The 16,107-nt window shown below is 36.7% G+C and overlaps 1 long non-coding RNA gene across 1 annotated transcript in view; it reads right to left on the reverse strand.

Annotated features, from left to right (window-relative positions):
• Window positions 1-14,959: 14,959 nt before the first annotated feature.
• Window positions 14,960-16,107, reverse strand: part of LOC140710023 (uncharacterized) — a 50,595-nt gene continuing 49,447 nt past the window's right edge. The window contains exon 4 of the long non-coding RNA XR_012090899.1: window positions 14,960-15,166. This is a non-coding gene — a long non-coding RNA (uncharacterized lncRNA). The remainder of the gene's footprint in view (window positions 15,167-16,107) is intronic.

The following is a 16,107-nucleotide window of genomic DNA, read 5'->3' on the forward strand; positions in this document are numbered from 1 at the left end:
TCCCCCCAGGTGTTAATCTCTCAGAATCATTTATAATTTTCCTACTGTTAATCTGACAATATTGTCTTTGCATTTATGAATAATACTAGCAGTTTCTTTCTGAATTTCCTTCCCCCTTCTTTCTTGTATGTTGGATTTTAATGTTTAAAACACTGTCTATAGTTTCATTCAGCAAGTTGTTTTGTCTGAGTCTACCTAACGATGAATAAAAATGTCTTTAGGGGTTTTTTATTTCTATCCCAACCTCTATTTGCATAGAAAAGGACAAATAAGATAATAAGTATGGGGAAGAAAAGAATACATTTCTTTGTTCTGGTTCTTGGATCAAGTATAAAGCATCTCACTGATAATATGGCTGTTCAAACCTTCTGCTGACTGTGATTTTTTTTTTCTTGTTGACTCTCCCAATTGGCTTACATCTGGGATAGGGAAGCAAATAATGAAGTTCTTCAATTTCTTTAAACCTGAATACTTCACTCATGCCTGAGGTCCCTTTTCATGAACAATTCTATTGCCTGACTGTATTCTGTACTGCATATTTTGTGTAGGATCCATTTCCCTTAAGTGCTCATGGTCTTGCTTTCAATGATTATTCTCATCCTTCTACAGACTTTCCTGCCCCCACCACAATATAAACATTTTCAATTCTCTCTAGTTTTGGAAAAAGACACACTCCTTTTACTTTTCTTCCTGAGACATATTTTTGAATATTGTCTCAATTCAAGCAGCTTTGCTTATGGAAAACTACAATCATGCATCGCGCTGGTAACTTTCTGAGAAATGCAACATTAGGCGATTTTGTCATTGTGTCAACATCACACAGTGTACTTACAAAAACTTAGACCAGGCGTCCCCAACCCCTGGGCCACTTCCGTGGCCTGTTAGGAACCGGGCCACAGAGCAGAAGGTGAGCAGGGGGCAGTGAACCAAACTTAGTCTGTATTTGCAGTCTCTTCTCATTGCTCGCATTACTGCCTGAGCTCTGCTTCCTGTCAGACCAATGGCGGCATTAGATTCTCATAGGAGCATGACCGCTATTGTGAACTGCGCATGCGAGAGATCTAGGTTGTGTGCTCCTTATGAAAGCCTAATGCCTGATGGTCTGTTACTGTCTCCCATCACTCCCAAATGGGACCATCTAGTTGCAGGAAAACAAACTTTGGGCTCCCACTGATTCTACATTATGGTGAGTTGTATAATTATTTCATTGTGTATTACAAAGTGATAATAACAGAAAATAAAGTTCACAATAAAAGTAATGTGCTTAAATCATCCCGACACCATCACTACCCTCTCCTCTGCCCCCACTGCGTGCATGGAAAAATTGTCTTCCACGAAACTGGTTCCTGGTGCTGAAAAGTTTGGGGACAGCCGACCTAGACAATATAGCCTACTGCACAGCTACACTATATGATATAGCCTATTGCTCCTAGACTACAAACCTATACAGGATGTTGCTGTACTGAATACTGTAGGCAACTGTGGTACAATGTACATATTTATGTATCTAAACATGTCTAAACATAGAAAACGTGTAGAAAATACAGTATGAAAGATTTATCCCAGGCATGGTGGCTCAAGCCTGTAATCCCAGAACTTTGGGAGGCCAAGGTGGGCATATCAGTTGAGCCCAGAAGTTAGAGACTTGCCTGGGCGACATACGAAACCCTGTCTCTACAACAACAACAACAACAACAAAAAGAAAGTAACTGGGTGTGGTGGCATGCATCTGGAGTCCCAGCTACTCAGGAAGCTGATGAGGATAACCTGAGCCTGGGAGGTGGCAGCTGCAGTGAGCTGTGATTGCGCCACTGCACTCCAGCCTGGGTGACAGAGTGAGATCCTGTCTCAGAAAAATACCAATTAAGAAAAAAGTTAAAATTCAAAAAAAGTTTTTAAAAATGGCACACTTACCATTTTACCATTAAAAAATGTTTATCATTTTACCATTAAAAAATGTATAAGAAACCATGAATGGAGCTTGTAGGACTGGAAGTTGCTCTGGGTGAATTAGAGAGTGGTGAGTGCATGTGAAGGCCTAGGACATTACTGTACACTACTGTAGATTTTATAAACACGGTACACTTAGGCTATACTAAATGTATTAAAACTATTTTTATTTTCTAATAATAAATTAACCTTAGCTGATGTAACTTTTTTACTTCATAAACTTTAATTTTTTAAAACATTTGTAATAAAACTCAGCGTAAAACACAAACACATTGTACAGCTGTACACAAATATTCTTTCTTTATATCCTTATTCTATAAGCTTTTTAATGTATTTTTACATTTTTAAAATGTTTTTGTTAGAAACACACACACATGTTAGCCTAGGCTTACACAGTGTCTGGCTCATCGATATCACTGTCTTTCACCTCTATGTTTTGTCCCACTGGAAGGTCTTCAGGGACAATACCATCCATGGAGCTGTCATCTCCTATGATAACAATGCTTTCTTCTGGAATATCTCCTGAAGGATCTGCCTGAGGCTGTGTTACAGTTAATGTTTATATGTGTGTGTGTGTGTGTATGTGTATGTGTGTATATATATATGAAGTACACTGTAAAATAATGATAAAAAGTGTAGTATGGTAAATACTAGGTGATATAAATTTTTCAGCTCCATTGAATCTTACAGAACCACCATCATATATGGAGTGCATCATTGACCAAAACCAAAACATCTTTATATAGCACATGACCATAAGAGTTAGTCTCCACTCCTCTGCACTTCATTGCTCATTCAATCCTCTACTCTTGTCAGCCTTGGGTTGGCTTTCACGCACCCCTGAAATTCTCTCACTCTTGAAACCAAAAGACCTTTAGACTGCTAAATTTGGTAGACTCTTCTTAGTTGTTTTAAATATCTCTAATGTGCCCTTCAATTTATATCTGTAATGCAATTTTGTCCTCCAAACTCTTCCCAGAGTAATCTCAGCAAGCACGTTTGATCATTTAAGTGTTCATGAAATCTCTTAAATGTTTCAAGGATAAAATTTAAGCTCCTCTGGCTAGTATAATGAGCCTTGGTTATCCAGCCCTTTCTTCATATCCTCTTTTCCTCTATTTCATATTAATGTGTGTACACCAGCTCAAATATGTCAAGCTGTCAATGCTTTGCATTTGTATGGACTTTTAACTTTGTCTAGAGTACCCTTCTGCTGTTTATATGCCTGGTTAAATTCTATGTATTGCTGAGGACTCAGGTCAACTGTCACCTCTTTTGAGAAGTCTTTAATCCCCATCTCTCCCTCTAATCTGGGAAGGGACTGTTTCTCCTCTGGGCTTCCAAAGCATCTTGTGTGTATTTCTATCACATCATTCATTTCTGTGTATTTGTTTGTTTATTTGTTTACTTTTATGTCTCTTTCACTAGAGGACAGGAATTATGCTTTTCATGTTCTGTATCTCTAAATCAATCTGAGGACTTGAGCATATATAGCAGGCATGGTGCATTGGAGAATATGGCACAATTATTTAAGTAAATGAATCAAACAAAAGATGAGATTATTGGCTTCCAGTATCAATTGATGACTGGTTTTTATTATTACCGGATTCTAGAGGAATATCATAGGAAGAATTGGTTTGCCAATGTTACAGCTTATTAAGACAAGCTTCTGTCCTCAACTCCAACTTATTTTGTATATATGCTGCTGCTTAGTTAAATCTGCCCCAAAACTTACCATGGTTGGCTACTTAATAACTTACAGAAATTTTAGGCTGCTAGATAGCTTTTCGGTTTCTGTAGTTGTTATCTGCATATTGTTTAATCAAACATCTCTCATATTATGCCCCAGCATGAGCCTCTGCTCCAGAAACATGATTTATTTGGATATGTGGTATATCACTTAGGATAACTAAGGTCAGCATCCTTATACTAAAACCCGTATCAGCAATGTTTTACAATGCTTAAAATGAAAGAAGTGCATTTCCCTATCGTGTTGAACTTTATTATGAGCTGGTTTAGACACACATGGTGGTTGCTCAAAATCACAGGAACCCAGATTATTTTCAGTGTGTTTCTTCCTTATCCCTAGATGTCTTACCAGAGCTAGCCAGTGACTTCAGCTCTAGCCATCACAGACAACTTCTGGACAGCAGGACAGAGGCAGGGCATAAGACAAACATGTCTCCTCCCTCAAATCAATCTTCCTGTAAGATCTACAGGACACTTTTACATTTCACTGGCTAAAATTGACAATGAAATGTTAAAAAGTGCTGTTCACTCTCATAAGATTCCTACTAACTGTGTGGTTTAGAGAAGTGACTTTATCTCTTTGAAAGTCATGTTCTTCATTTCTAAAATGTAATTAACATGCTCATCTCATAGAAATATTGTAAAGATAAGTGTGCATTTGAAACTCTAGTCCAGTGACAGGCACATAGCAGGCTTCCAATAATGATAGTTGCAGTTGTTAGCGTAGGTGAGATTACTGATTCAGAGATATCGTAGCTCCTGCAAGGTCTCATAACTAATGATGGTTAAGCCAGTATTCAAACTTAATCAGCCTCACTCTGAAACTTCCTCTCTTGTAAATACAGTGAAATATGGCAGGGACTTGGACTTCTATTTTCCAGTTCAATCCTCTATATCATAAATCATGATATACTTTTGGTCTGAGTTTTCAGAACCATTGAAAATAGAGTTAAAATAGAAAGATTTAGTTTCTTTGCTTTGACTTATCCAAATAATTGCCTTGCTTTCACTTATTTTTGTGGAGACTTGGCTGAAATCAACAGCATTAATTGAGTGTGTAATTCTGGAACCATCTAAGAAGCTAAAATCATTTAAAATTAGTTGGGGTTTAGTAACTAGGTTGAACTTTGCCTTTGTCAGGCAGTTTCCAGCTGACTCACTGCAGCTGCAACAATTGACATCATTTTGTGCCTTTCATGCAAAGACTAATTTGGCAGGCAGCACTCCCAGTGGAGTGGGTTTCTGAGCCTCGGTGAATCTCAGCGTTGGAATGGACTTTAAAGGTCATGAAAGCTAAACCTTAATGTAATGATTGAATTGGCTTACATCAACCCCATCAAGAGGTTTTCTAACCTACACTTGGATAAGTCCAGTGACAAATAAATAGTGAAGATTTCCACATGGGCTGAATTGCATAACCAAATCTCTATTTGAATAGCTCTTACTTCCTTACATTGAACTGCAATCTGTACTCTTAACCTTCCTGCCACCAGTACCACTTCTATCCCTAGTACAAATATTCCTTTTTGGAACCTTACAACCTTTCAAATGTTTGAAGACCATGACCTTGCCTGGTCTTAGAGTTTTCTCACTGCTAAATACCTCCAGTTTCCTTTAACTTTTTCTCATTCAATATGCCTTTAATTTCCTTCACAATCCTGAGCTCACAGAGAAACCCGTATGGCTTGGCTAGATTCTTCTTAAAGTGTTCATTCTCCTCTTATCCCAGGAATAAATGAAACCCTGCAGTGTAAATGGAGGGAATGACCTAATCAAACTCTCCTGGTGAAGTAAAAGGGAGTTGCTTGAAACATGATGGAGAACGGTGAAAGTTTAGGGGATCATCAGATTGTTGAGATTTTATTGGCCCTCCCTACAACAAAGCGAACGTGACAAAATAATTTCTTGCTGTAAAAAGCTCAAAGGCATAACAAAGTCATGGTACTCTTTAAGCACAAAGTAAGTTGGGTTACTTATTGTGATAGTTCAGACTCCATTAGCTTTATTTGTATGGTTCCTTTATTTTAGTGCTGAGTAATATCATTAAGATAAAAAGGATGAACGAATGGATGGATGAATAAATTGATGGACAAACTGCTCAGGAACAAATGTTAGTTATACTTCAATAGATACAGATTTAAAGGAAAACAAACCAAAGCTTTTTCTCTGAATCTGACAAAATTTCAGGTTCTGTATGGAATTAAAATAGCAGTTTTGATTTATTCAATGATGTACCTATGTAACCCTTTAGTAGCCTCATAAATCTTGTTCTGCTATTGAGAAAGAACATTGCACTGACGTAAAACTTAATAACATTTTTGTCTGATACTAAATAACTGTGTGCTATTTGAAAAATATCACTTAGCATCTCCCTTATGAAATACTAAGGAAAAAATATCTTCATTGTGTCACAAATATGTGATCATTAAAATCGCATATTTTAATTCATTCTATGGGGATTTATGCAGTGATTTTCATATTTTATTTAATGTTCTGAGCAGTGAAAATTCAGTGGGGAAAAACTTAGAGAAGGTGTATGTCCTCATAGAGCTTATATTTTATAACAAAATTTAAAATCAAACAGTTTTAAAAGCCTCGAAATACAAGGTACTTTTAAATGGTTGTGAATTTTTGATTTTTAAATTAATGTTGTTTCTTTGTGGTACATATTTTTAAACATTCCCAGTTTTAAAACTAGGTTCTAATACATTTAATGCAAAATTTAAAAATTACTTATAGTCTTTTTTTCCCTACACAGACGGAAAAAACAACTTATGTTAAAGTTTTCATTTCACCCTAGAGGTAGATATTCTTTCGCTTTGTTTTGCAGTTATTCTTAATGTTTGATTGCCACTATTTACTAAAAATATTGTCTCTTTCTCAACCTCATATTGCTTCCAGAAAATATGCTAATGTGCTTAAAATGGATTGTATTTTACAGAGTTTTAGGGTAACATTGATTATGTCAGTCTTGTGGATGTGGAGGCCTAATATTGCCAAACTTGATTGATTTCTACTTAAAATCCTGGAAAAATTCTTATCAAAGAAGAGCCACAAAAAGTGATTGTTTTTATTTTCTACTTGGTTGTCTGGAAATACTTTAGTATTCTAATGTATGGACCTTGTATGTTTCCTTCGTAAAAACAAAATTTTGTGTTTGGAAATAAAAGTTTATTTTTATTCTTATTGAATTAAAAAAAAATATTTACAACCTTCAGAGCTTTGAAGGCCCTTTACATAACAGTATATAACCTCCTTAAAGCTTGTCTAGTTCTGAAGATAATTCACTAGTCAGAGATATCCTGAAATGAAGATAAGAATTGGGATAAAGTATGTCTTAATTCTTACAATTTTTCTTTAACACAAATAAAAAGCATTAGTGCTGCTCTCTTACCATATGTGTCAGAATCATATTTTGTAATATATTAGCTTCTATGTTACTTCTAGGATTTTCTGTTACTCAGAATTACGCTCCCTCTCATACCTTGAGGTTGATGAGGCAATTACTTCCTCAAAGAGAGTCTTCACAGGTTTTGTACACCTGAAGCCTCTTTTAAGAAAAAAGAATATGGCCGGGCATGGTGGCTCATGCCTGTAATCCCAGCACTTTGGGAGGCCGAGGCAAGTGGATCACCTGAGGTCGGGAGTTTGAGACCAGCCAGACCAACATGGAGACACCCTGTCTCTAGTAAAAATACAAAATTAGCTGGGCGTTCTGGCGCATGCCTGTAATCCCAGCTACTTGGGAGGTTTACGCAGGAGAATCGCTTGAACCTGTGAGGTGGAGATTGCGGTGAGCCAAGATTGCGCCATTGCACTCCAGCCTGGGCAACAAGGGTGAAACTCCGTCAAAAAAAAAAAAAAAAAAAGAAAGAAAGAAAGAGAGAGAGAGAGAAAGAAAGGAAGGAAGGAAGGAAGGAAGGAAGGAAGGAAGGAAGGAAGGAAGGAAGGAAGGAAGGAAGGAAAGAAAAGAAAAGGATACTTACTTTCAAAAGCTTAAGCCATGAAGAACGCTGGGCATAAAGTTCACCCCATGAAATATATATATTTGGGGAAGACAGGTTCTGACTGTTGCCCACGTGGGAGTGCACTGGTGCAATCACTGCTCACTGCAACCCCCACCTCCACCTCCTGGGCTCAGGTGATCCTCCCACTTCGGCCTCCTGAGTAGCTGGGACTATAGTTACACACCACCACACCCAGTTAATTTTTTGTATTTTTAGTAGAGATGGGGGTTTCACCATTTTGCCCAGGCTGGTTTCGAACTTCTGGGCTCAAGGGATCCACCTGCCTCGCCCTGCCAAAGTGTTGAGATTACAGGTTTAAGCCACTACGCCCAGCCTCATAAACAATACATTAAAAATATATATATATAGGCTGGGCGCGGTGGCTTACGCCTGTAATCCCAGCACTTTGGGAGGCCGAGACGGGCGGATCACGAGGTCAGGAGATCGAGACCATCCTGGCTAACACAGTGAAACCCCGTTTCTACTAAAAATACAAAAATTAGCCGGGCGCGGTGGGGGGCGCCTGTAGTCCCAGCTACTTGGGAGGCTGAGGCAGGAGAATGGCGGGAACCCGGGAGGCGGAGCTTGCAGTGAGCCGAGATCGCGCCACTGCACTCCAGCCTGGGCGACAGAGCTAGACTCCGTCTCAAAAAAAAAAATATATATATATATATACACACACACACACACACACACACACATACACACACACACACACAAAATAAGTCAGAAAAAATTTCCTTCCTGCCTACTTTCTTTCCAAATTAAATAAGACTTCCATTGCTCTGAGAAAAGCAGAGTGGGAGTAGATACAGTAAGGAGACTTAGTGAGGAGAGACTTACTTATATATTGAGGGGTGTGTGTGTGTGTGTGTGTGTGTGTGTGTGCGTGCATGTGCACCAACACGGTCTTTGCCTTGATCCTCTGCTATACACCAACAAATTGCCATAATAGATGTGGTCTTCTCATTTTTCCTTTGATGAAGAGATAATAGAGGTGGACACTTGGTATAATCCAGAGGGGTGTGTCCGAGGAAGCCAGAATTTCAAATGTTTTCTGTGTCCAGGAGATATGTAGACATAGCTAAGACAAAGCACAACTCAAGAGGCCTATGTTCAGAAATGTGGAAAATACATAACTAGTTTGGACAAGAAAATGAGTAAGAAAGTGTGGGACCAGAAATATATCTCTGTCAGCAACTTGCAAGCGTTGAAGGGTGAGTGCAGGATGGAATAATTGCTAGATTATCATCTACCTGACTTCAAGCTGTATTAAAAGGCTACCACAACCAAAACAGCATACTGGTACATACTGGTACAAAAACAGACACATAGACAATGGAAAACAATAGAGAACCCCCAATATAAAGCTGCCTACCTACAGTCATCTGATCTTTGACAAAGTCAAATGGGGAAAGGACTCCCTATTCAGTAAAAGGTACTGGGATAACTGGCTGGCCATAGGGAGAAGAATAAAACTGGACACCTATTTTTCACTACATACAAAAACTAACTCAAGATGAATTAAAGATTTAAATATAAGACCTCAAACTATAAGAATCCTAGAGAAAAACCTGGGAAACACCTCTGGATGTGGGCCTTAGGAAAAAAATCATGACTAAGTCCTCAAAAGCAATTGCAACAAAAACAAAAATTGATGAACGGGAATCTAATTAAACTAAAGAGCTACTGCACAACAAAAGAAACTATCAACAGAGTAAATGAACAACATACAGAATGGGAGAAAATATTCACAAACTATACATCTGAAAAACTATGGATGCAGGTGGAGGCCATTATCCTAAATAAATTAATGTAGGAGTAGGAAACCAAATACTGCATGTTTTTACTTATATGTAGGAGCTAAAAATTGAGTGATCATGAATATGCAGAAGGCAACAATACTGGAGACTACCAGAGTGGGAAGAGAAGGAAGAGGGCATGGTTGAAAAACTAAATCTTAAGTGCTGTGCTCACTACCTGGGTGACAGGATTGATCATACCCCAAACCTCAGCATCACGCAAATACCGAGGTAACAAGCCCGCATGTGTAACCTCTGAATCTACAATAAATATTAAAATTATTTTTAAAAAGAAAAGATGAATAAAAAAGATAATAATAAAAAAATTGCTGAATATTTGGAATTGAATTTACCACACCTCAATATTTACAACATATAACCAAATGTTACATAGAGAGAAAGATATTGACTTAAAAGTTACCTGATGTGATGTCATTACACCAGAGGGACTGAGATAAATGAGCTGGGCATTCAACCCCAAAATTAATGGAAAGAAACACAGAATAAATCCAAATAATGTAAAAGAAATGAAGAGTAAATATAATGTTAGACATTGAGAAATTAAGTAAAAATATACAAAGAAGCAAACAAAGAAAATTATTAATACAATTAAAATACATCTGCTAAAAATACTAAGAAAAGAGGTAAACATTTGAAAAACTGATCAAAGGGGAAAAAAGAGATATTATAAATAAAAATATTAGGAATGTGAAGAAGGACATGACCCCACAAACACTACAGATTAAAATAGATGACTGCATTATTTCGGCTAGATGAGTCTGAAGTCCATTAGTTTCAGGCATGTCCTATAGTGTGCTAGGAAGAAAAGTCAAGCTCCATTTTTAAAATGTAAAAAAATACAGAAAGTAATAGAGTTGAAGTATTTTCTAACTTTCACATCAAGGAATATGTATCTCCCGAGGGGTACATATTTGATGGATCACTACTGACCCAGCAAAAGATCACAGACGCCAGAATCTCTTTTATGATGCTCCCCAGAATAGAGTGAAAATTCTACAGCAGTTTGCTATAATGAACAGTAAAAAGGAATTCACAGCAGCATCTTGGTAATTGTTATTTACAGTGCCTTCTTCCACCTAGAACAATCTCTTCAACCATACCTTCATATATCCTTGAATCTTGAGTACTACTTGTTATGTGAACTAAAGATTAAATGTTATCAAAATTAAAAATTCAATTTCATATCAGATTATCATATAATTATAGTTATCAATCCAATCTTTCTAGGTTTGATAGAGGCTTTCTCTGTTTTTAAACCTTAGCTGTTTCATTGTTTTAGATTAAACAAACAAACATTATTGTTGAAAAGGTTGAGGGGCATATAGGCCTGGCCTTTGAAAGTATAATAATCAGATTTTCTTTTTTTTTTTTTTTTTACACATGAGAATACATGTATTAATATAATTTAGAGGGAAACATAAGATTACATAATAATTTGCCTGAATGATGAATCGGATTTTAAAAAACAAGAAATATACCTATTGTAAGAGCAAATACACTACTTCAATATATATGTTTCCTTTTTTTTTTTTTGAGAAGGAATCTCACTCTGTTGCCCAGGCTGGAGTGCAGTGGCGTGATCTAGACTCACTTGCAACCTCCACCTCCCTAGTTCAAACCATTCTCCTGCCTCAGCCTCCTGAGTGGCTGGGATTACAGGTGTGAACTGCCACTCCTGGCTAATTTTTAAATTTTTTTTAGTAGAGATGGGATTTCACCATGCTGGCTAGGCTGGTCTCGAACTCCTGACTTCAGATGATCTGCCTGCCTCGACCTCCCACCGTGAGCCACCGTGCCCATGCTTTTTCCTGTTTTTTAATTAACAAGGGCAAAAAAATAAAATAAAATAAAAATAACCAAAAATGTGCCCCCATAAATCAACCGTGTTTTCCCGTTAAAAATAAAGCCTCATTTCCTCAGCGTTAGTGAAACAAAGACTTTGAGAATATAATTGCTATTTCTTCAAAGTTAAAAGAACATTTGTTAAAAGAACAATTTTGATGCATTAAAATGTTGTAATTCAGACTTTTTTATTAGTTAATTTCAGGGTAAGTGAAAATACAGCATCAGTTCCAAAATATTCAGACTAATGGAAGAAAAACAGACTCAATCAATAATTCATTAAATCAATACAAAATTAAGAGTCTGTTGTATGGTAAGGTAGGCAAGGGCACAAACTGGAATGTTAAGTAGTGGCCAGAAATGTATCAGAAAAGGAAAATTTTGAAAAATTATTATTATTATCAATAATTAGTTATGTATAGAGCTGATGTTTGTTTCTGAACATTAATAGATTGCATTGTCTCTTTCATGCTTCTCAATAATATTCATAATTTCTCTTTTAATTTACTAAGTTTCCTGTGGTTTGTAAGAATAATTGTTTTGTTTTTCTCAAAAGCTAGGTAACTTGCTCTTCTGGAGTGGCTTGGGTACTAGAAGATTCCACTGTATTATATAAGAAAAACCACAGGGCAAATTTATTATTACAAGACCCAATTTGCAGTTTTACTTTATCAATTTTTGCATAATTTTGTTACAGCATCAATATCATTCTTGAAATAATTTTAGAGGACTACTAGAAAAGAGAAGAATTTGTTTTTTATTTTTTATAATTTTTATAATTTTTAACTTTGATGAGTACATAGTAGGTGTATATATTTGTGGGGTACATGAGATTTTTTTTTTTTTTTTTTTTTGAGACGGAGTCTTACTCTGTTGCCCCGGCCGAAGTGCAGTGGCGTGATTTCTGCTTACTGCAATCTCTGCCTCCCGGGTTCAAGCAATTCTCTGCCTCAGCCTCCCAAGTAGCCGGGATTACATGCATCTGCCACCATGCCAGGCTAATTTTTGTATTTTTAGTAGAAACAGGGTTTCACCGTGTTGGCCTGACTGGTCTCGAACTCCTGACCTTGTGATCCCCCTGCCTTGGCCTCCCGAAGTGCTGGGATTACAGGCATGAGCCACTGCACCTGGCCACATGAGATATTTTGATAGAAGCATACAATGTGCAATAATCACATCAGAATAAATGGGGTATCCATCCCCTTAAGCACTTATCCTTTCTTTGTGTTACAATTTAATTATGGTCTTACAGTTATTTAAAAACGTACAATAAATTATTGCTGACCATAGTCACCCTGATGCGCTATCAAATACTAGGTCTTTTTCTTTCTATCCAACTATATTTTTGTACCCAATGACTATCCCTGCTTCCACTCCTCCACTACCCTTCCCAGATTCTGGTAACCATCATTCCAACACAAACATGAATTACAATGTTCTAATGTAACTTTAGAAATGCTTTCCTTCTCAGTAATTTTGTGATGCGAACAAACATTATAAAAAGACTACTATTATTTTTTTCTAATATAATATCCTATGGTAGAGTTTCAAATATTATATTAGATTCTTTTCACGTTTATTTGGATAAAAATAAGGCATGTTAAGTAAGTGTAACTATCCCATTTTTAGATTGATTGTATACATTCTTTTTTTTTTTTTCTTTTTTGAGGTGGAGTCTCACTCTGTCTCTGTGCAGTGGTGAGATCTCAGCTCATTGCAACCTCCACCTCCCGGGTTCAAACAACTCTCCTGCCTCAGCCTCCTGAGTAGCTGGGACTATAGGCCTGAGCCACCATACCTGGCTAAGTTTTTGTATTTTTCATAGAGATTGAGTTCCACCATGTTGGCCAGGCAGGTCTTGAACCCCTGACCTCATGATCCACCTGCCTTGGCCTCCCAAAGTGCTGGGATTACAGGTGTGAGCCACCACTCCCGGCGATTGTATACATTCTTGAGAAGGTCAGAGCTATTTCTGCTCTTATAAAGACAATGACATTATATATACCTTCACAGATAACAAACACCCTCATGGGAGGTTATTTCAATGAATTTTTTTCCCTTCTCTTATTAGAGCACATTGCCAAAATGAACAAGAATTTAGAAAACAACAGCATTTTGCTGGTAGGATCATTTCTAGTGAAAAACAAACAAATAACAACTGGATATACCCAGACTGCTGGGATTGGATATCTTATTAGTAATTTGCAACATTTGTGGACTATGAGATTTCCCTGATGTGGCATAATTTACACTGTAAAATACTTGCTTTTGTTTATTAGGAAATTGACATTGGGTTTTTTCAGCTCACTTTACCAAAACCATCTGGATTTTGCTGCCCAGGTCCACCCACATGACAAAAATAAATAGATTAGAGTAGTTTTTATTTCCTATAAAAGAATTGTGTAAGGAAATACTTTGGCAGACGGTATGGTGTAGTACAGATAATGTGGCTGAATCTCACCACAGTAACTGAAAGCTATGATATTGCAGGTGAAGATGTCCGCGAGAAACAACACAGGAATTCCTGTGATTCACTTCCTCTCTTCCCTAACTCAGGTATGATTCTGAAAGGAGGTGGATTCTGTCATTTCCATAAAGTCATTTTTCCATTTCTATGTTTATCAATTCTAGTCTAGGTCAGCAGAAAATACTATTTTTAGTGAGTTCTTCTATATTGCTGCAAAACAAAAGGAGACATGTTATTTATCTTATAATACAAACACACTCATAAATTCCTATGTAATTTCTTTGTTAACAATAAATACTTAGGTGGAAAATAGACATAATGAAATATTTGTATAGGATATATTAGGGTAAAATATACATTTCTGTGATATATGTGAAAGAAAAATTCACCGGCAAGGTTGTCTGTAGCTGGATTTTATATTTTATTGTAATTCCCATTGAAAACAAAGAAATAAACAATCCTATTGATAAAGTCCACTTTTATTCATTTATTGAACAAATATTCTGTAGTACTTCCTCTGTAAAAGTCAATATATTAACTCCTGTGACAGATACAGAGACAAATAATATTCTATAGGGCAGTTCTTATAGTGAAGGAATAAACGGATTGTATGTGCTACTGCTATGTTGGAGGTGTGTGCTGTGGAAATACAAAGGCAGAATATTTATTTCTCTCTGACATGTGATTTTTGGTCACTAAAGTGATGTTGGAGGTAAGAAGTAGAGAATGAGAATAATCTTGGAAAAACCATTTTTATATAGAAAAACAGCTTCATTTTTTAAAAAGGCACTGAGTGTGAATATGCACAGTATATTTAGGGGATAACAAACAGGTGAGAGCTGTGTACTCCAGTGGAAAATCTCTACTGGGGCTATATTTTTTCCCGGGACCCTCTGTCTTACCTGTAAATAGAACTCTTTTTGTAAAAAAAAAAAAAAAAAAAAAAAAAAGCCCTAAAAGATTGCTGAATTTTTCTGTTTCTGGCTCCTACCTTTAAATGAATGATACAATTATTTACGGGAAAGCACATCAATTAATTAACAGTCTTAAGGAATTAGCATATTTTATCAGGAAAAATACTAAAGAGAAAGCAACTTAAAAGATCAGTTAAAAATAGAACATTTTGATAACCACCATTTATTCGGACCCAATAGACAGAAACTTTTTACGGGATTCAATACGAGTAGTGTAAATGGGGCATGAAGGCTTCAGTGTATATATATAGAATTGGAGATGCTTTCACTTTCCATTTGATGAAATTGAATTTCTCAGAATGGACTCTATATCTTTTTAATTCCATGATTTTCAGCAAGCAGAAGGACCATATCCTGTAATTTATGAAGATAGTTTATGATTATTTTTATTAGCTCTCAGCTTTAGCAACCACTTTCTTCCCCCTCCCTCCCCAGCCATGTTGCTGCTGGTGATCCTTATAAGGGAAGTTGCTTTTCATTTTCATCTTCCTCAGCACAGCTGGTGCTTACACTACCCTAAACATTCATTGAGTCATTTCCTGCTGGTAAATGTCTATGTGTAGTCACGATTGTCACCTATGCGTGTGATACTAAACTGTCCTCTTTCTTTTTAAACCAAGATAGCATTTGTACCAGCCTCTAATCTTATGTACTACTTTCTCCCCTTTCAGAACCAAGCTGGCAATTCTCGTCTTGAATAGCTTTAAAATTGCTCATAGCAATCAATGACAACTGAGGCATCACTAAAGAATTTCTTTTATCTCCAAGCTCCAATTTAGATCTGTCATTAAGCTTGAGTAAGCTTGAACTGTCAGAACATTTTCCCTCATCACATGCTCTAAGCACAAAAAGTCAACTTCAAAATCAAATTTGTTCTGTCTCTTACTCTACTTTGTAATGGTTTCATGTGAACAATAAACTTCACTGAAATAGTAGTGTCAATCTTTAGTAACTCAGAGCACTATGGCTTCAAAAAGTAGTGAAATGCTGCCAAAACTCAAGCATGATGTGTGGTAAATCATTCACTCACATTCAGTTGCTCTTTGTTGTGCTTTAATATTGGGGGAAAGAGGACTTGACAGTGGGTATGGAGATGAGGAGTCTCTTTCCTCCTTTTAGAGGAAAGGTTGTGTCATCTTTTTGGCAAGTCACTTTCCCTCCCTATGCCTTCGTTTTCATGCCTGTAACATGAGATAGTTTTATTACACGAATTCTAAGTCTTCGCCCATTCCTAATGTTGGCCTCTTAATAAATACAACTTTTCATTGTGTGGTGTTATTCTTCTTCAAGAAATG

The sequence above is a fragment of the Chlorocebus sabaeus genome, chromosome 24 (assembly GCF_047675955.1).
Source record: "Chlorocebus sabaeus isolate Y175 chromosome 24, mChlSab1.0.hap1, whole genome shotgun sequence".
NCBI classification, from domain to species: domain Eukaryota; kingdom Metazoa; phylum Chordata; class Mammalia; order Primates; family Cercopithecidae; genus Chlorocebus; species Chlorocebus sabaeus.